A 6,463-nucleotide genomic window follows, 5' to 3' on the forward strand; every position below is an offset into this window, starting at 1 on the left:
ATACTGACGAGATTGCTCTGAACAGATTGGATTTCGTCGAACAAGGATTCAGTATCCATTGACATACCAAGATACATGGCTCCAGAGGTTTCTGGTATCTGCTCCCTTTCTTCTCGATGAAATATTATCAGATATCTGTCAATTGGTATCAGAGCGGGTTGTTCTTAAAAGAAAATTGAAACTAATTTTGATGTTTGAAATTCGAAAATTTCAGATTTTTAAATATATATATGCAAAACTGAATTTTCGTGCAGCTTGCAGCGATCGTTGGAAAAATGACATATCTCTTTTCTCGAGTGTCCAAACGACAAACCGATTTTTGCGTTGCAAACTAGACTCGTAGAGGATTACAGAGGTATAAAATTTTTAGCCTAATTATGCTCTAGAAAAATCAGTTTATTCGTTGAAGGCAGAGCATATGTGCTGCGGCAAGAAATGAGTCATGGAGAAAATTGGTTAATTATCCCTCTTCTTTTATAATTTTCAAATTTTCAAAAATATCGGGGGAGAACTCATTATAATTTTAATAGAGAGATTATTTTTAAATATTGAGGGGGATAAAATTTTGTGCTCAAAATATTTTGAAAATGTGACTTTGATTCACACAAAAAGGGGGAGAAATATGTTAGTTGAATCGATTGTTTATCCAAGTTTTGTGATCATAAAAATAAGGGAAGTTTGTTGGAACATTTCATATTTGCAATCTTGATTTTGATGTTAACAAAACTTGTTATTGTGTTTCTAACATATTTACTATAAGTGTGAAGTTATTAAAACAAGAAGCAAGCTGAAACTGAATTTTGCACAAATTGAATTTCTGGCAACTTTTGATATTTTGATTATATCTCTCAACTGGATGATCCAAATGACAATCTTCCAGCTTACATTGTTCAGAAAATTCAATTTGGAACAAGTTTTATTTCACGTCAGTTGGGCAAAATCGGATGTTATCTAGGCCAAACTGATCGTAACCAATCGCACGAAAACAACAATCAGTTGAGTTTGAGCAGCTGCGGTATTTTGGTCATATCTCTCAACTCGGTTATCAAAATGAAGCGATTCGGTATGCGTTTGAAAGATAAGACAATGATCTACAAATTATCTTCAGAAGTTAAAGTCTGAATCGAAGCTTACGATGCTGATAAATGACGATGAATCTACTGGTTCTGCACAAACTGAAATCAGCTAAGATGATTTCAGCACACTAGCTGAACTGAACTGAACTGAACTGAACCAGCTGCTGACCAACTAAAACTGAACCAGACCAGCTGAAACTGAAAATGAAACAGTTGAACTTAACCAGACCAACCGAACCAGCTGAACTGAACCGAACCAGCAGCTGACCAACAGAACTGAACTGAACCAGCTACTGACCAGTTGAACTGAACGACCAGTTTAGTTGACCAGAGTTGACCAGTCGAGAAAAAGTCCAGCAAGGCAAATTTGACCGTTGCAATCACAGAAACAATACAGAAACTTTCCAAACGGTTATATTCTTGTATCTAACGTATATATAATTGTTGGGGCTTATAAATACAACATCTTGAAGATCAAACAAGAGCTTTTGAAGAGGATTCAAAGCATGGGCAGTTAACATGAAGAAATCAGCTAGTTGAGTGCACAAGTCCCTTGTGTGAGGATACATTTGAGATGTACACTGTAAAGGATACATTTCTCACACACAATCACTCACACATATACAAGAGAGTTGAACTTCAAATATTAGTTGAATGGGTCTTGCACAAAGACAATAAACTTGTGTATGTAGTCTTTGCATATGAGACATTAAACAATATGTTGATTGTGAGGTGCTGCCTACAATCTTGAGTGCTAGGAGTTCAGTTAAGCAGTAGCATAAGTCCTAGCCGAATGGGTTTGTACAAGTATAAATCAAAGTCTTCTAGTGAATCCTTCTCAAAGGGAAGAAGGGGTGACGTAGGAGCATTTGAAGTCTCCGAACATGCATAAACAAATTCTTTTCTATTTGTTTATTGCATTTACTTATCATTCCATTGTTTTAAGGATGCATTGTTGAAGCATTTTATGTGTTTTTCAAATACAAAATTATTGCATATCAAATGTTTGATCAAATGCTTCAACCAAATTATTTTTTACTCATTCAACTTGCATATTTTTTAAATGTTTTACAAAATGTTTAATCGATTTCTACGAAGGATTATTTCATGTGTCTTCAGCTTGGTTTGAAAACCGAACTCGATTTAATTCATCGGTGTTCAATATTTCAAGAACCGAGCTATTTTAGCTCAACCATGATCCCCCAATCGATCCTGTCAGAAGGCAATGAGCAAACCAAAGAGAACAAACTATATGTTGTTGTTCAAAAGTTTGACAATATCAAGATGAAGAGTGGAGAATCCATGCATGAATATGACGACTATAGATTCAGCAGCATAGTAAACGAACTGAATGCACTCGGAATGGTGTATTCAAATAAAGAGGTGGCACTGAAAGTTGTCAGAGGTCTTCCCAAGTAATTGGACGTTAATACCATGGCAATGCGAGAATCAAAGGACCTGAACACAGTCGAACTTCAAGATTTATTTGCTGACTTAAAAGCCTACGAGTTTGAGATGCAAACCAAAGAAGGGGAACCTTCTACATCAGCAGCTAGAACTGTCTTAACTGTTGTCGAACTGGAACCAACTGGATCAGTTGACAAATCTGCTGATAAGTTAAGTAATGACGCTATGTCATTATTCGTGAAAACTTTTGGAAGATTAATGAGAAGAAATCAAGGGAATTTCCAAAGACAATATCAGAAAAATCACTCCAAAGAAGAAACTAATGCTTGCTACAACTGTGGCAAAACTGATCATTTCATTGATGACTGTCCCAAGCCTAAGAAGGACAGTCGAGGCTCAATTGAAAAGGGAAAGAAATCCTATGAGCACAAAAGAAGATCAAAAGATGACAAGAAATCTTACAGAAAGAATCATGAGGTGCTTCTAGCTGAGAAAAGCAAGTCAAAATGGGCTGAATCTGACAGTGATGATTCAGAATCTAAGAGCATGAGATGCTCTAGTGATGATGATGAAGAAGTCAAGTGTCTAATGGCTGATGACACAGAACTGGAGTCAACCAGTCAACTATGTATTTGACTTTAGCTCAACTAATTTCACACGAGATGGACTCATTTCTACACTTCATGACATGGTGAATGAGTATCACAAGCTTGCCCTATCTTTTGAGAAGGACAGAGCAAAGCAAACTAATCCCAAAGACAATAAAACTGAAACTGATGAATTAGTTGGGGGAATATCGAATATAAACGGTTAACTGAGAAGACAATAGTCAGTTGGTCTTTAACTGAAATGATTCAGCATATAACTGATCACTCAGTTGCTGACCTAACTGATCTTCTCCAATAAGTTAACTGAGAAATCGATAAATATTTCATAATAAGTGATGTGACTAATAATATTCATTTAATGTACGTCTTTCAATAAATAGTGTTTTAAAACGTGACCCTACGTAGCCCATTTAAATTCTACACACGCTTTTATCATATGTACACACAATTTTATTCAATTTATCTTGGACTGACACGTGTCCAAAGATTTGAACAGTCACATACAAACGTACTTATCCCCGCCTCATTTCAGTTTCTCTTTATTTACCCGCATTTCAATCTCCAGAGCAAATCAATATACTGAGCTTTCTTTCTCGCAGATAATAAATCTTTCAGTAGTGGCAAACCAAGTTCCAACATATATGTTGAACGCTATGGCTGTTGATTTTGATTCGGTCCTATCTGTTCAGGACTGAGGCTATCAAAAGTGTGTTTATCAAAATAGAAGTTGCTGGATTGAAGACATTTCTGGGACTTTCTTCCCAAGAAATCTATCCTAAAGAGATTCAGGATCTCTACGCCAACAGTTTTATCTCAGCTGACGGCAACATCTCTTCCACCATCAACAACCAGTTGCTGATGCTCGACGAAGACTTCTTCAGCAACCTCTTTCAACTGCCAACTGATGGGCTAGAAAATATTTCTGAGGTAAAATCCTCTGATGTTGAGAAGATGCAAACTCTTCTGTCTGTCGATGGTCGAAAAATCAAAGTCTCCGATCCCAAGAAGGAACTCAAGCCAGAAATACATTTACTGGCTGATATAGTGGCCAAAGGGCTTCTAGCCAAAGCAGGATCTTTAGATGCCCTCACGTTGGAGAAATTTTGGAGTCATGACTGCCATCATGACCGGAAAAAGACTGAACTGGAAAGATATCATCTTCAATCTTCTGAAGAACATGTTTCAGTCTTCAAAACAGTCGAATGATTTTGTTGTGCAGCTCAGCTATCTGCTGAAGAGCAAGGGCTTAATGGGTGACTCATCTGAGAGGTCATCCAAATTCAAAATCTTCATTGCCAAGAGTGTTCAGCTACCGAAACTCAAGCTGGACATCTCTCCTGAGCAGTTTGTCAAGATGAAAAAGGAGATTGGGATGCAGGGGGCTCCCAAATCAGTTAAGAAAGCCAAAATGTCATTTCAAAAAAAGGCAATCAAACGTGAACTGATTGACAGTGAAACTGAGTCTGAAAAGACTCCTTCTCCCAAGATCGCCAAGAAGCCCAGAATTCAAAAGACAAAACCTACAATCGTTGTGGGCACCATCCCAACTGAGAGGCTGATGCAATTTGGAACTGAACAGCCGATCAAGGCTACTCCACTGAGAGAAATACCAGCTGGATCTTCAACTGATGATCAATTACCTTCACCTGCTGCTCCTCTCAAGAAGACTATCTCCGAATCTGGTGAAAAGAAAAAATCTGTTGGAGTTAAAGCTACACTCATCACTATCTCTAACCCAATTTCTTTGCCATTTGTCAGACCTAAAGGGATAGTGATCAGAGAACAAATTGATACAACTAGGTCAGAACTGAGTATTCCTCATGTTCTGACTGACTCAAAGGGCAAATAAAAAATGACAGAAGAGCCCAGACCAACAAACACCATTAAAACCCATATTGACCTCATCTGGAAAGAGGTCAATGAATTTTCTGAGGCTAAGCTCAAAACTTATGATGAATAGGTAAAGTTTATAACTATCATGTTTGCCTAGGCAAATGCAAAAGAAATCAGTTTCGTAGAAGTTTATTGCCCTGGAAACCATTGTTCTAAAAATGGTCAAAGCAGCTTCAGTGGCTCAAGCATTGCAGAGGAAGAAATATTTTTTTGATCAAGTACGGCCAAAGAAGCTAAAACAAATGGTTGTTTAGGGACGCCAAAACTTTGATCCCACCAGTTCAACTGCCTTTAATGACAAAGCAGTTTATGACCAGCTGGACACAGATCTTTTATCTCTATAGATGGAAATTAAGCATTGGGAACTAGATCAAGAACTGATCATTCCAGAAGATTCCCAAGATCTTTCATCAAACGAGGAAGCTGAACAATCAGTTCAACTGGAAAAGCCATCCGAGGAACCAGTTGTTGAATCTGCAGAGCAAGTAACTACTCTTTCTTCAAAGGATGCACAACCGTCAACTGATGCTCCTCATTCCTCAACTGCAGGATCTCAACTTTACACTGATGCTGAATTATCATTTGCAAACATTGATGAAGTTAGTAAATCAGTTGCCGCTGACTACTACAGAAGCAATTGAAGAATTATTCGCAATTGACGAGCCAGCTTCACAAGCTACGTTTCAACCAACTGAAGAGCCAGTTCAGTTGACCGCCACAACTGAACAGACAGTTTTTACAAGAACTGAAGAAGCATTTCAGTCATCTGCCATGACTGAACAAACATTAGAGGTGCCAGCTGTACAACCCTCCATAGTTTCAGTTGTTCAACCAACTGAAGAATCAGCTGAGCAACCAGATCATATAACAGCTACTATTTCAGCTGATCAACCACCTGAAGAGCCTTCAAAATATACTGCATTTCCAAATTCTTCTTCTTCTCCACAATTTCAATAGTAAACTATACCAGAAGATACCTCAGAAATGGTCAATCCTGTAACCGAAACAACTGAATGGGCCCTGGTGATCTTCAATCAAGAAAACATGGAGCAAGAACCAGAAACTTCTAGAGCCATGTCTCCTGACAGAACATTATAAACTGAATCTTTATTTGAAAAAAATCAGGCTATTCAGACCAACCTCGTCGGTGTCATGACTTCCATTTCTGATATCAAGTCAACCCAATTTTGGCATACTATGAGGTTCGACTCTATAAGAGAAAATACCATGGGAAGACTGCAGCAAATCCAAAAGGACGTAACTTTATTATTTTTCCAAATGGAAGAACTTCAAAAAGACAGAGTGTCAGCTGAAGCTCATTTCCAAACTCAAGCCTTCACTACAAAAAAATGGCTAAAAACCGTTGTCGTAGGTCTTGTAAAACCATTGTTAAAGGCCATGTGGTTAAAGAGTGCGCTCAAAGACAACGATTAAAAACAGTTGTCGTAGACGTCTAAAGACGATAGTGAAAAAACCTTT

Source organism: Primulina tabacum, chromosome 4, assembly GCF_025594145.1.
Source record: "Primulina tabacum isolate GXHZ01 chromosome 4, ASM2559414v2, whole genome shotgun sequence".
Lineage (NCBI taxonomy): Eukaryota > Viridiplantae > Streptophyta > Magnoliopsida > Lamiales > Gesneriaceae > Primulina > Primulina tabacum.